The 12,496-nt window shown below is 40.1% G+C and overlaps 1 protein-coding gene across 2 annotated transcripts in view; it reads left to right on the top strand.

The window, feature by feature from the left end:
• The window catches only part of chd6 (chromodomain helicase DNA binding protein 6), a 254,759-nt gene that overhangs the window by 43,038 nt on the left and 199,225 nt on the right, over positions 1 to 12,496 (top strand). The window lies entirely within an intron of this gene.

Raw genomic sequence — 12,496 nt, 5'->3', positions numbered from 1 at the left:
ACAAATAAATACAAAAATGATAAATCAATTACAAAGTATTTTTTTAAAAAGGTATACATATACAGTATACCCTAAAACTATGGAATAAATCAATAATGATAATAACATTTAAAAATTGCCTTTAAGTCGTGCAGCTTAACTTTCAGAACTACAACTTTCAACCTAACTACAACTCTGACATAATGTAAGCCTTTACTGTCTTTCTGGCATTTTTAGGAGTGGGGGGGAAAAAAAGTTCTAGCAGGATCGTATCCACTGCATGAGGTAGATCTGGCATGTGTTTGTGTGTACAGTAGACACCCGCAAAGACGCGGTTCAGGGTTCATGGCCTACACCTTCTAAGGCTTCTGGCAATTAAAATGCGCTTGCATGAATTACAGTACATATAGCAGTAACATCGGTATTTTACATTCTACCACTGTGGATGACACATCAGTACGGTATACGGGTTTATCTTTACATTTTTTTTTAGGTAATGTACTAACCTGAGGTTGAAATGAAATCAAAGTGTTTTGGGGGCATATTTAGGGTTTAAGCTGTAAAAATAGGCATTTTTTTAACCAAATCCATAATTTGCATTTTTTCACAATTTGTGGGTGCTCTAGGAATGTAACCCCTGCGAATTTTAAGGGTGTACTGTATAAGCCCTTAAAGTAGCATATGTTGGTTGCAATAAAGAAAAGTGAGCATATAAACATGCTCAGAACTTAGGCTTGCTCTGCTCTTTTATGCATTGTTTTCCTGCTACAGAAAAGAGACGCTGTGATGGCATGGATCCTGCTAGAATACACAAAAAGGACTTTTCCAGCTTTGGTAGTGTTGGATAGCATGCTGCATTTATTTTCCACCATGACAGTAGGTTTTCCTTCTTGGATGGTGGTGTTCTCCAAAATATTTCAAGACCTCCTTCTGCACAGCTTGGTTTAACTGCCGTCCCTTATCCTCTTCATCACTGGTGTTGGAGTCTGATGATGATTCCTGTATGTTGTTAAGGAACGTTGTTGCACCCTTGTGATGCGTTACAGGGTTATCTTGTGCTGTGTTCTAGGCTCCATATTCACTTATGGTGGGCTGCCTTGCTTCCTTTTTGAGAGCATGTGCTATGGTTTGTACTGTGCTTTGGACCTTGGATGGTTTGTCAGCAGGTAAGAACTTAAGTTTTCTAAACCTGGGATCCAGAGAACCAGCAATTACAATTGTGCTTGGAGATTCAGATTGAAACACAGATAGTCCATGCCATCTTGCTGTGATCTGTTCTGCCACATGAGCTGGGTATGACCTTACTGGTGCAGTCTCAAAAGCTGAACTCTTTATGGACTTGCTAAGGCTCTGTGCTAGCTGCGGAATTGAAGAGAAGATAACATATGGTTGCCCACTCAGAAACACCATAGCTTCTTCAAATGGCTCAAGGGCGTGATTTGTCTCTTCAATCAGGTTCCACTGTTCAGGCTTGAGATCAAGATAGATGTGTTTTCCTCTCTGAGTCACTGCTGGGTCAGAGATTGCAGCAGTCACTGACCAACTTTGTTCCAGCAGCATGGATAACATGCGATAAGTGCTGTTCCGGTGATTACCAACATCTTGCACCAGCATGAGTTGGCGGTGTGCCCATTTTCTGCTGCTTTTCCTTTAGCCGGGAGTATGGCAGTTTACTTTCTTTAAAATGTTCAACAAGGCACCTCGTAGCAGCCACACACTTTGAAATAGCTTGGTAGTTCTTCAGAGTGCTTTGCACAACAAAGTTCAGAGTGTGACCTGCACATCATGCTGATGCCAGTCCTTGCTTATTTGCCGAAATCTTCACAACTGCTATTACCTTAGCACTGTTTTCATGGACAACAAGTTTGATTTTCTCTGATGGAATGTTGAATTTGGCAATTACATCCTCAAGCCATTCTGCAATATTTGTGACTGAGAGTCTCTCTTGAGGGGGCATTATTTTCAGGCTGTAGGTGAAGTGAGTTCTTGAAGCAGCATGAACCGGGCATTGAAAATCGAAATCATCTTCTGAAACCCTTCATCCTACACTTTGGGCAGAGGGCATATGTCTGATAATCATGTCCATAATGCTGTCTGTGAACTTAGCTGCTTGCTTAGCTGAGTATGGTGGAGCTATTTGCACAAAGCTCTCCATACAATGTTATGATTTACTAAAACAAAGAGGTGAAATAATTATTGATTCTTATTACTAGGCCTAAATATCATACTGTAAGTACATAAGACTGGCTAATGTAGATTTATTTACCTTGTTGAAGGGTTGCTCTACACCTGCTGACTCTACTCACTGCTAACAAATGGAACTGATTATACTTGCTGTAATTGGATTGGTGAATTCTAGGCTCCAATTGCTATTTACACCACCTAACATTTTGCTTTCTGTTGTGTTTTGTAAATCACTGAGTTAGGGGAGTATGTGACTAATATAACACGAAAGAAGCTCAGGGTTTCTCATATTCACTGCATTTCATTTTCTGTGGTTATTTTCTTGAACAAAACATTGCTAACTCAGAAACATAATAACTGGCCATCATATTGATTTACATAACTAGCCATTACATATAGCCATAGTTAATAAACATTCTTTACTAGCCTTCATCTCAACTAGCAATCATATTGTTTTATGTTAAATACTAATGTTAACGTTACCTTGTGTCAGGTATATTTCTGTGGTCTGGACGCGTAGACTGGATACTTCCAAGTTGAGATGTGCTATTATGGTAGGCTAGTTTGGTTTTGGAATAGATGCACTGTTCAGAGTTTTTTTTTTTTTTTTTTCTCCACCTTGAAAAGATCCCAAACTTTGGATACTTTGTTAATTTCTCTGGCCTTTCTCCTCGTTTTGCTCCTCACTATTTTCTCTCTCTTTCTCCATTTTGCAGTCCATGCTGTATGTCTTCACGTCACTAATCCACAGCATAAGCGCTTTGCGCAACACTAATAATGGTCATGCAGAGCTTGCTGTTTGTTTTGTAAAAAAAACAATCCCACAATCTTTAAAATACAAATAGAGTGTACTAAGGACTGATTGAAAATTCAGTTAGGGGAATGTGATTAGGATTGGTTATAAATTTCTTTTGATCTCATATATAAATTATTAGAATAATGATATGAAATTAATAATAATGATATACATATTTTGGCAGGGTTTACAGAATTGAGAGACTGATGCTGGAATGCATTAAGTATTTCTTGCATGTCAGAAAATCCTGGCACTTCTGAATAATAACTGTTACTGCTACTGAACAATGGCTCAACGTTTAATAGAATTGCACCAACAAAGATGACAACCAAACTCCTCAATTTAGGATTTAGTGCCACTCTCTACAACTGGATTTTGATCAGTACTACTTCTTCACCTCTGACTCTGTGGCCAGAAACAGCTCAAAATCCATTAGTAATTCACTGATGACACCATCATCAGAGGCCTGGTCAGCAACAATAATTAGATGGCTTATAGAGAACTGTGCCAGCACAACAATGTCATCCTTATTGTAAGCAAAACTAAGTAGCTGATCATAGATTTCAGGAACAAGAAGTCAGGTATCACACTTTGAACAGCATTCCCTCCGGTATAGATGGAAGTGTAGGATATTGGAGCAAGAATGGACAAGGGAATACTGTCTTAATCAAACCATAATGAATGAACTGACTACATATGTCTATTCTAAGCATTGCATCAGCAGTAACCTACTCATGCATCAAAAGTGAGAAAACTAGTTTCCTTCTGATGGAAGGAAAAACTGTTATATGCTTCATTGTAAAACATCATGGAGACTGAACAAATAAAGACAATTAAGTAATCATCACCTGAATGACTCTTAAGAAAGCCAACTCTTTCTTGGAAAATAAGTTCAGTTTTAGTATTTGGCCTTTTCTCAGGGACAATAACTGTTTTGTTACACAACACACCTGTTTTAGTGTTTCCTGAAATCAAGGTCGAATCTGGTACATCAGCTTTACATTTCTGGGAGTCAAGGGGACTATCAGCCTACAAAGGGTTACGTAATTTTACTCTTTGTTTCAAGTTGGTACACCAGAACTGACCCATTAAACTGCCTCAGGCTGGTCAACAAAATATAAAAATGCTGCCACCCTAGAGCAATTATTGTTCTAAGGCAATCTGCCACAGAGCATATCTGTGTTCTTAGTCATTATTCGCTGTGTACTGTATTTTTGTAATTAGTTCAGCTACTTTATATAATTGAATTTGCTAGATATAAAATGTAAATTACTGTATATTACGTCTGATCTTTAACTATGCTCTCAAGTATTAATGCTGCAAAAGTCTAACCCTTTATCTGTGAGAGCACCGGCTGGAGATTTGCCCCTGAAGTTCACAGTTTGAATATTCATAAATGGTGGATATTCTATTTAGGGATGTCAAAAGAAATATTATTTCAGTACTAATTTGGTACCAAAATTCAGAATACGTAGTGGTACCAGCTTATTTAAAGAATAGGTGGTACCCAGAAAGTTAGTACTGCACTTGTGCATGACTGCAAGTAGATTAACTATTGCGGAAGAAATAATAATTGCATGATAAAAACTAAGTAAACCCTACATATAAAAATGATTTACTAAAAAGATTACAATATGCAGGCTTTCGATGCAACTCAGGCCCCTTCTTCAGACAAGATGTTGCCTCGAAAGCTTGCATATTGTAATCTTTTTTTAGTTATCCAATAAAAGGTATCATTTTGCTTGACTTCTCATTATATCCATAATGGCTAACATTATACAACACCCTAGTACTACATAACAAATCTTGAAAACAGAAAAACAAAGGCTGCTATACAGGAGTTCTGGAATAAAGAAGTAATGTAAAACTGGCAAGTTTGCAAACATTACAGTTCCAACCAATTCATTCACTGGCACTTTAGACTTTAGCATTTTGCTACAAGAACAGCTTAAGGAGTTAGTTTAAATGGACGTTTCTGGGAATATCTTGGAATTCAGTAATTCAACAATACATACATGTAATATAGAGGGTCTGCGGCTTCAAAAAAAAAAAAAAGGGGCGTGTTTTAAATCCGTATAGCCATGTCGTTCTCCATGGACGCGATTGCATGACCCTGGGGAGTTAATGAGGTAGTTAGAGCGAGTCACACCTGCACGTGTGGGTGTGTTCACTCTCATTTGCTTCATTGGCTTCCTGCGACATGTGATTAAGGCACTGCGGCCACGGAGGCGTGGGGAGATGAGGCTATATATACGGGTCGACATCAGGAAAGGGGGTAAGATAGATGAATAGATGTATAGAGGAAGAAAAAGGAGGTTAAAGGATGTGAAAGAGCCGTCTTAGCAGCTACGATCTGGCCGCCTGTAAGGAGGAGACAGCACGAGCTGGGGCCCCGCGAGGACCGTTAGGTTGTGGCGCTCTAGGGGCTAGTTCGCCTCACTGAATGTTCTATTGGAGCGGGGTGAGCAAGGCAGGTGTCCTCCCAAGGGATCTGAGAAACGACTGCATAAGGATGAAGGGAGGAGAGCCGACCTCAGACGGTCTGGCAGTGATGTCCTTAATGGAAGCCAAGATGGAGGTCGGCCGAAAGGAGCTCGAGGCTGTTGGGTCTCCGCCGGCTGCGGGAACAATGTGTGAGCCGGGGAAAATGAGAGACGGAGGTGGGCTGTGATCGGGAAGATTGAGACTGCATTTTAACCTCGGATTTTAATGGATTTATTTATTGATGTTTTTATCCCCACTGAACACTTGGTTTTATGATTTATTTATTGAAACCAGATGCGCTGCACTTTTTGTTTGGACACTGTTTTGTTGGTTTTAATAAAAGCACTTTGGCACTTTTTTGGAAATATCCCCTGGCTTCATTTGAGAAGTGTCTTCATTTATCAGCTCATCTCGGTGACATTACCGACGGTGTTGGGTTCAGGCTTCCCCAAATGCAAGATGGGAGCATGGAGTGGACCTGCATCGTCGCAATACATAATACTGTTAGATTTCTTTATATTTAGTATTGCTTTTAAGCAGTAGTTTTCAGTTACTAGACAGAAAATATCAGGGAATAAATTTACCATGTGCACGTCAGTATAAACCAGGTAGTTAATGATATATTGTTCTTTATAAACTATGCTGAAATTTCCCCAAGATTGTGAACCCCATTTGTTATTACACTGTGGGGATTCCCACCTCTGCCACAAATTAAAATGCAAGCTTTGCATTGTATTTTGATATTTATGAATGCCAGTACTTGTTTACTTAAATGATAGTTGGGTAACTAATTGATGGATATACCAGTATTTTAAAGTTGTTGCTACTGTTACTATTTACTGTATACATTTTATGTTGTATTACATAAAGAAGTACTTTAATAAAAACACATTGAATGGAATTTGCTTTTGCAATGATATCAAAAGGTATTAGGTAAGGCTGAAATGATTTATTGAAAAAACTAGAGTAACTCCATCCATCCATCCATTTTCCAACACGCTGAATCCGAACACAGGGTCACGGGGGTCTGCAAGGATCCAATCCCAGCCAACACAGGGCGCAAGGCAGGGAACCAATCCCGGGCAGGGCGCCAACCCACCGCAGGACTAGAGTAACTCGATTACTAAAAATCATTGAAGCAAAATCTTTGCATTGAGGCTTCGTCTTTTTTTTAACTTCTTTTGGAAAGATGTAAATATAGGAGTGACAGTCAATAGTTGGTGGAAAGAAAAAGATACATCTCATATGAGCTTTGCACAAGCACTTTTTAATGCTGTAAAATGCAGTCCTCTTTTACAGCAGTTTTAGCAGAGAAATCTGGAAATACATGGATTTGACTGTTTGCAAGCGGAAGTTCTTCTCCTATCTGATCTGAAATAGCCTGTTTCATTTATCCCATAGTCTGTTGAATTTAAATCTGAATCTTCAAGGATATTGTTTTCTGCACTGATGATAAGCAGTATGAACTTTGAAACTTAAGCTGCAATTTTCAGTGGATTGACAGATTTTAGTATTTCTGGTAGTTCCACAGTTCTGATGATTTCTCTTTCTAGATCTGTCTTCATAATCCATAAATTTATTTCAGGGATATTTAGATTGATTGGCTGCCAATCTAAATTGGTATTTTCAGCAATGCTTTTATAAGCTTTACAGTAATTAAGTTGCTGTGCTCCTTTGTGCAAGGTATTATGGTAGTTGAGCCAGTGCACATCTTTTTTTTTTTTTTTTGCAGCAAACTTCTTGCAGTGTAAACAAAGAGCAACAAGTCAAGTTGTGTTTTTTTTTTTTTTTTTAAACGGAGTCCAAGAAGCTATTGGAATATTAGAATATTAACCTTTATGTTAAAGAAAGTGGAGTAATAAACTGAGAAAAAGGAATTGGAGAAGTCATCCTGTGCGTTTTGACAAATGGCAAGAAAAGCTACTTCAGTGAATTCAGACATTTTTAATTTTGTCCTTTAAATTAAAATGGACACTGTTTTAGTTTGGACAGTGAGTTTGTTTTAACTGTTCTAGGGCTAATTTTTTTTTCTTTTCTCCCAGGGCTGAATATTATTCCAAAAACTAACTTTTTTAAAAATAAGAATACAAAGCAATTGTTTAATATATAAAATCAACAAAAAATATTTATTTTTGACTAAAGTAACTGTTTTGCATGTTGTATAAGCCTGCATACTACATAATTTCACATATTATTATTTCACATATTGTACATGTTACAAAGCAAAGTCTTGCAAAGTATGATGACGCTCAAAGCAGCCAATTGCATGCATTGCCACGTTGCACTGCTTACAATACGTGTTGCACTGGTGCCTCTTTCTCAATTGTCTGTTGCTGCACACAACACAGTCAGGCTTGTACTTTTTGTCCTCATATGTTGCAGGAAAGTGGCGCTCAGTCAGCCTGTCTGGCACTGCTCTTTGTGCTGGCCTTCCTTGCTTTGCCAAAGGCACTCCAACATATTCTGCCAGCAAGCTGTCAACCACCTTCTTGCAGAAATCTGCCGCAGTCATAGTGCTGTCACTGTTTGCCTGCTTGAACAATATATATCCATTTGTGAGTGCAATCTCACGCATGCAATGGCACACAGTGTGGTACCACTTGGTGGACTTATGGCCGTAAGCATATGACCCCAGCATCTAATCCAGTCGATCAACTCCAGCCATTTTACAATTGTACTCCTCAAGTGCAACGGGCTTGTCCAGCTTCCTACCTTCTGGGTTTCCCTTTGAACAAATTACTTTCTCACATAAATTGTTGGTGTGAACTGTAGAGAGACAAGTCACCCGTTTGACATCATGCCATGCCAATGCCACCAAGTTATCCGCCCGCATGAAAACCAGATTGTCATCTCTTTTCATCTTCAGCCTGTCTGGCTTCAACTGTAAAGGCTTGTGTCTCCTATTCACCCTCACTGTGCCACAAGCTCCAATTCCCCTGCTCTGTAGCTCCATGAACAATTCTGGTGATGTGTAAAAATTGTCCATGTACACAACATGACCCACATGTTTATAGCCCTGAAGCAGCTCCAGCACAACCTGACTTGTCAAGGGACAGTTCTCTCTTTGAAAGGAATGCTTTCCAGTATAAGTAATTACTTTCAGGCAGAAACCAGTGTTTGCTTCTGCCAGTACAAAATCCTTTATGCCATACTTTTTTTTTTTTTTTTGTTCTTTATTTTGCCTTATACAATTTCTTGTATTAGGAATTTGGTAGTTTTCGCATACCCCTTGGGGTCAGAGCGCAGGGTCAGCCATTGTACAGCGCCCCTGGAGCAATTACAGGTTAAGGGCCTTTCTCAAGGGCCCAGCAGAGCAGTGGCCTTTTTTTGGCAGTGACGGGGAATCAAACCGGCAACCTTCGGGATACCAGTGCAGATCCTTAGCCTCAGAGCCACCACTCCGCCCCACTTTGTGGGCTTGTCTGGCAAATATTGGCGGGAAAAAAAGGCGTCCCTTGTATTTTATCATTGATTCATCCACAGACAAATCACGGCCAGGCTGATAAAATTGTTTATATGTTGGCTCCACTATGTCAAGCAGGGGCTGAACTTTATACATGGGGTTATAGCCTGGCTCACCCCTTGGGATTTGCTTCTGGTTATCACAGAAGTGAATAAAGCTTTGCAGCAGCATGTACCTATCACGCGGCATAACCTGTCCAAAGCAACCAGGGGACAAAGCACGTTTGGTCCAATGCTCCCTGAAATTATATCGCCAGTCTAGTCCCATCTCTATTTGCAATGCCACAAGCCCTTCATCTCGTCTTTTGTTGTGGGTTTCCAGTTTGAAAAATGAGAATGCGGAGCAAGCGCATCCCGCGATTCAAAAAATTGCTCTGCATACCTGTTTGTCTCATGTAATATCAGCTGAAAAACTGCCTCAGGAAAAAACAGATTGAAGTAGTCCAGCGGCTGGTAATCCGTTGTGTCCAGCAGCAAAGCCGTGCCTTCTTTTGAAGTCTGGCAGCCAGTTCGGCACCCACGGATCAATATCTGGGTATTCCTCCCTTGCCGTAGGTGCATTGGCACCTCGATCTCCTGATCACTGTCAATAAAATCCGATTCTGAAAAATCAAGAGTCCGGCTCGGTGATAATGTGCAAAACATTGTCTGACGAGTATTTTCTTTTCTGCACTCGCTTCGCTCCCTCGTGAGATGTTGATGCCATCTTGCCTTTGTTTGTCTTTGTTTACATTTCGCAACTCACACACATGCAAGGATCAGTTGCCGAGTCAATGAGTCTAACATTCCTCCAAGCAGAGAGGGAATACATGTGACGTGACCGTGAGTTTTGTCGCCATTAACAGCTGATTGTCGCCCTCTATCCCTGGATGTCGACTTTTGTTGACATTCGCCCTCAACCCCTCCTGTCAACATCCGCCCTAAAAGAGTTAAATTTAGCAGCTTACATTTTGAATTGGAAAAAGAAAAGTTAAAGACAAATTTGAAATTGCTGCTTAGTAAATAATAGGCTTGTTAGCTTAATAGCAAAATGTGTCATTTACTTATAGACCTGTTAAGGATGTTAGCCTTGTGTCTTGATAAACAACTTATGAAGATTTGATACATTTGCATTTTTTTGAAGATTTGTACCGTGTTTATTATTTGCACCATACAGCATAGGTTTTGGTAAGAAATAAGAACTACATAATTAAAAAGTGAATCCATATTTACCTGTATAATTACACCTCAATAATTACAAATGTCTGGCTGATACACTGAAGAAAAAACACCTGTTTAAATATAGTAAATGAATATTTTAACAGCAGAAAAGCTGTAGTGTAATTATTGAACTATTAAAGCCTATAACTGCATTTATATTTACATTTAAGCAGTGTTTTAAATTACAGTATCAGTTGATTAATTGTGTGAGAAGGTATTTTTTTTGTTAGAGAAAGGAGGAGGTGAAGTGCATCAGAAATAGTAAAGTGGAATTGAAAGATACAGACTGTGAAATAGTGGATGCTCTAAACTTGCATTTTTTTGAGGTCTTCACAAGTCAGGAAGTGGATAACCTCCCAGCGGTAAAAGGAACTACTAAGGAGGTATTGAAGGATTTGGAAATTGTAGAGTGAGAAGTACTGCTCTGGTTAAATAGGCTGAAATCAAACAAATCACCAGGACCAGATAATATTTACCCTTGTGTTCTTAAGGAGCCTAGCAAGCATGTATATAAACCCTTGACACACAGTTTTAGGGACTCACTGCGCATTGCAGTGATTCCGAAGGACTGAAAAATGTCAAATATTCTCCCGTTATATTAAACGGGTGACTGGGCAGATCCAAGCAACTATAGGTCAGTAAGCTTAACATGCATCACAGGAAAGTTAATAGAAGGAATTATTAAGGATAAGAGTGAGCAGCACATGGCAAGTACAGGAGTTTTTCTGAACAGTCAGCATGGGTTCAGAAGAGGGAGGTCGTATTTTACTAACATGCTGGAATTCTATGAGAAAGCAACAAAAGGATATGATCAGAGTTGAGCATATGATGTTATTTGTCTTGAATTTTGGAAAGCTTTTGATAAAGTGCCACATGAGAGTTTGGGCATCAAACTCAAAGAAGTGGGAGGTCAGAGTGATGCTTTTAGATGGGTGCAGGATTGGCTCAGGCACAGGAAGCAGAGGGTGATGGTGCGAGGAACCTTATCTGGCTGAACTGGCTGACGTTAAGAGTGATATTCCACAGGGGTCAGCTCTAGGGCTGCTGCTGTTTTTAATATATATAAATGATTTAGTTAGGAATATAAGTAAAAAGCTGGTTAAGTTTGCAGATGATACCAAGATAGGTGGATTGGCGGATAATTTGAAATCCATTAAATCATTACAGAAGGACTTGGACAGCATACTGGCTTGGGCAGATTTGTGACAGATGAAATGTCAGTAAATGTAAAGTATTACATACAGTGCATCCTGAAAGTATTCACAGCGCATCACTTTTTCCACATTTTGTTATATTATAGCCTTATTCCAAAATGGATTAAATTCATTTTTTCCTCAGAATTCTACACACAACACCCCATAATGACAACGTGAAAAAAGTTTACTTGAGGTTTTTGCAAATTTATTAAAAATAAAAAAACTGAGAAATCACATGTACATAAGTATTCACAGCCTTTGCTCAATACTTTGTCGATGCACCTTTGGCAGCAATTACAGCCTCAAGTCTTTTTGAATATGATGCCATAAGCTTGGCACACCTATCCTTGGCCAGTTTCACCCATTCCTCTTTGCAGCACCTCTCAAGCTCCATCAGGTTGGATGAGAAGCGTCTGTGCACAGCCATTTTAAGATCTCTCCAGAGATATTCAATTGGATTCAAGTCTGGGCTCTGGCAGGGCCACTCAAGGACATTCACAGAGTTGTCCTGAAGCCATTCCTTTGATATCTTGGCTGTGTGCTTAGGGTCGTTGTCCTGCTGAAAGATGAACTGTCGCCCCAGTCTGAGGTCAAGAGCGCTCTGGAGCAGGTTTTCATCCAGGATGTCTCTGTACATTGCTGCAGTCATCTTTCCCTTTATCCTGACTAGTCTCTCAGTCCCTGCCGCTGAAAAACATCCCCACAGCATGATGCTGCCACCACCATGTTTCACTGTAGGGATGGTATTGGCCTGGTGATGAGCGGTGCTTGGTTTCCTCCAAACGTGACGCCTGGCATTCACACCAAAGAGTTCAATCTGTGTCTCATCAGACCAGAGAATTTTCTTTCTCATGGTCCGAGAGTCCTTCAGGTGCCTTTTGGCAAACTCCAGGTGGGCTGCCATGTGCCTTTTACTAAGAAGTGGCTTCCGTCTGGCCACTGTACCATACAGGCCTGATTGGTGGATTGCTGCAGAGATGGTTGTCCTTCTGGAAGGTTCTCCACAGAGGACCTCTGGAGCTCTGACAGAGTGACCATCGGGTTCTTGGTCACCTCCCTGACTAAGGCCCTTCTCCCCCGATTGCTCAGTTTAAATGGCCGGCCAGGTCTAGGTAGAGTCCTGGTGGTTTCGAACTTCTTCCACTTACGGATGATGGAGGCCACTGTGCTCATTGGGACCTTCAAAGCGGCAGAA

The sequence above is a fragment of the Erpetoichthys calabaricus genome, chromosome 10, assembly GCF_900747795.2.
Source record: "Erpetoichthys calabaricus chromosome 10, fErpCal1.3, whole genome shotgun sequence".
Classification (NCBI taxonomy): Eukaryota; Metazoa; Chordata; class Cladistia; order Polypteriformes; family Polypteridae; genus Erpetoichthys; species Erpetoichthys calabaricus.
This window is presented reverse-complemented; position numbering and strand designations above follow the sequence as displayed.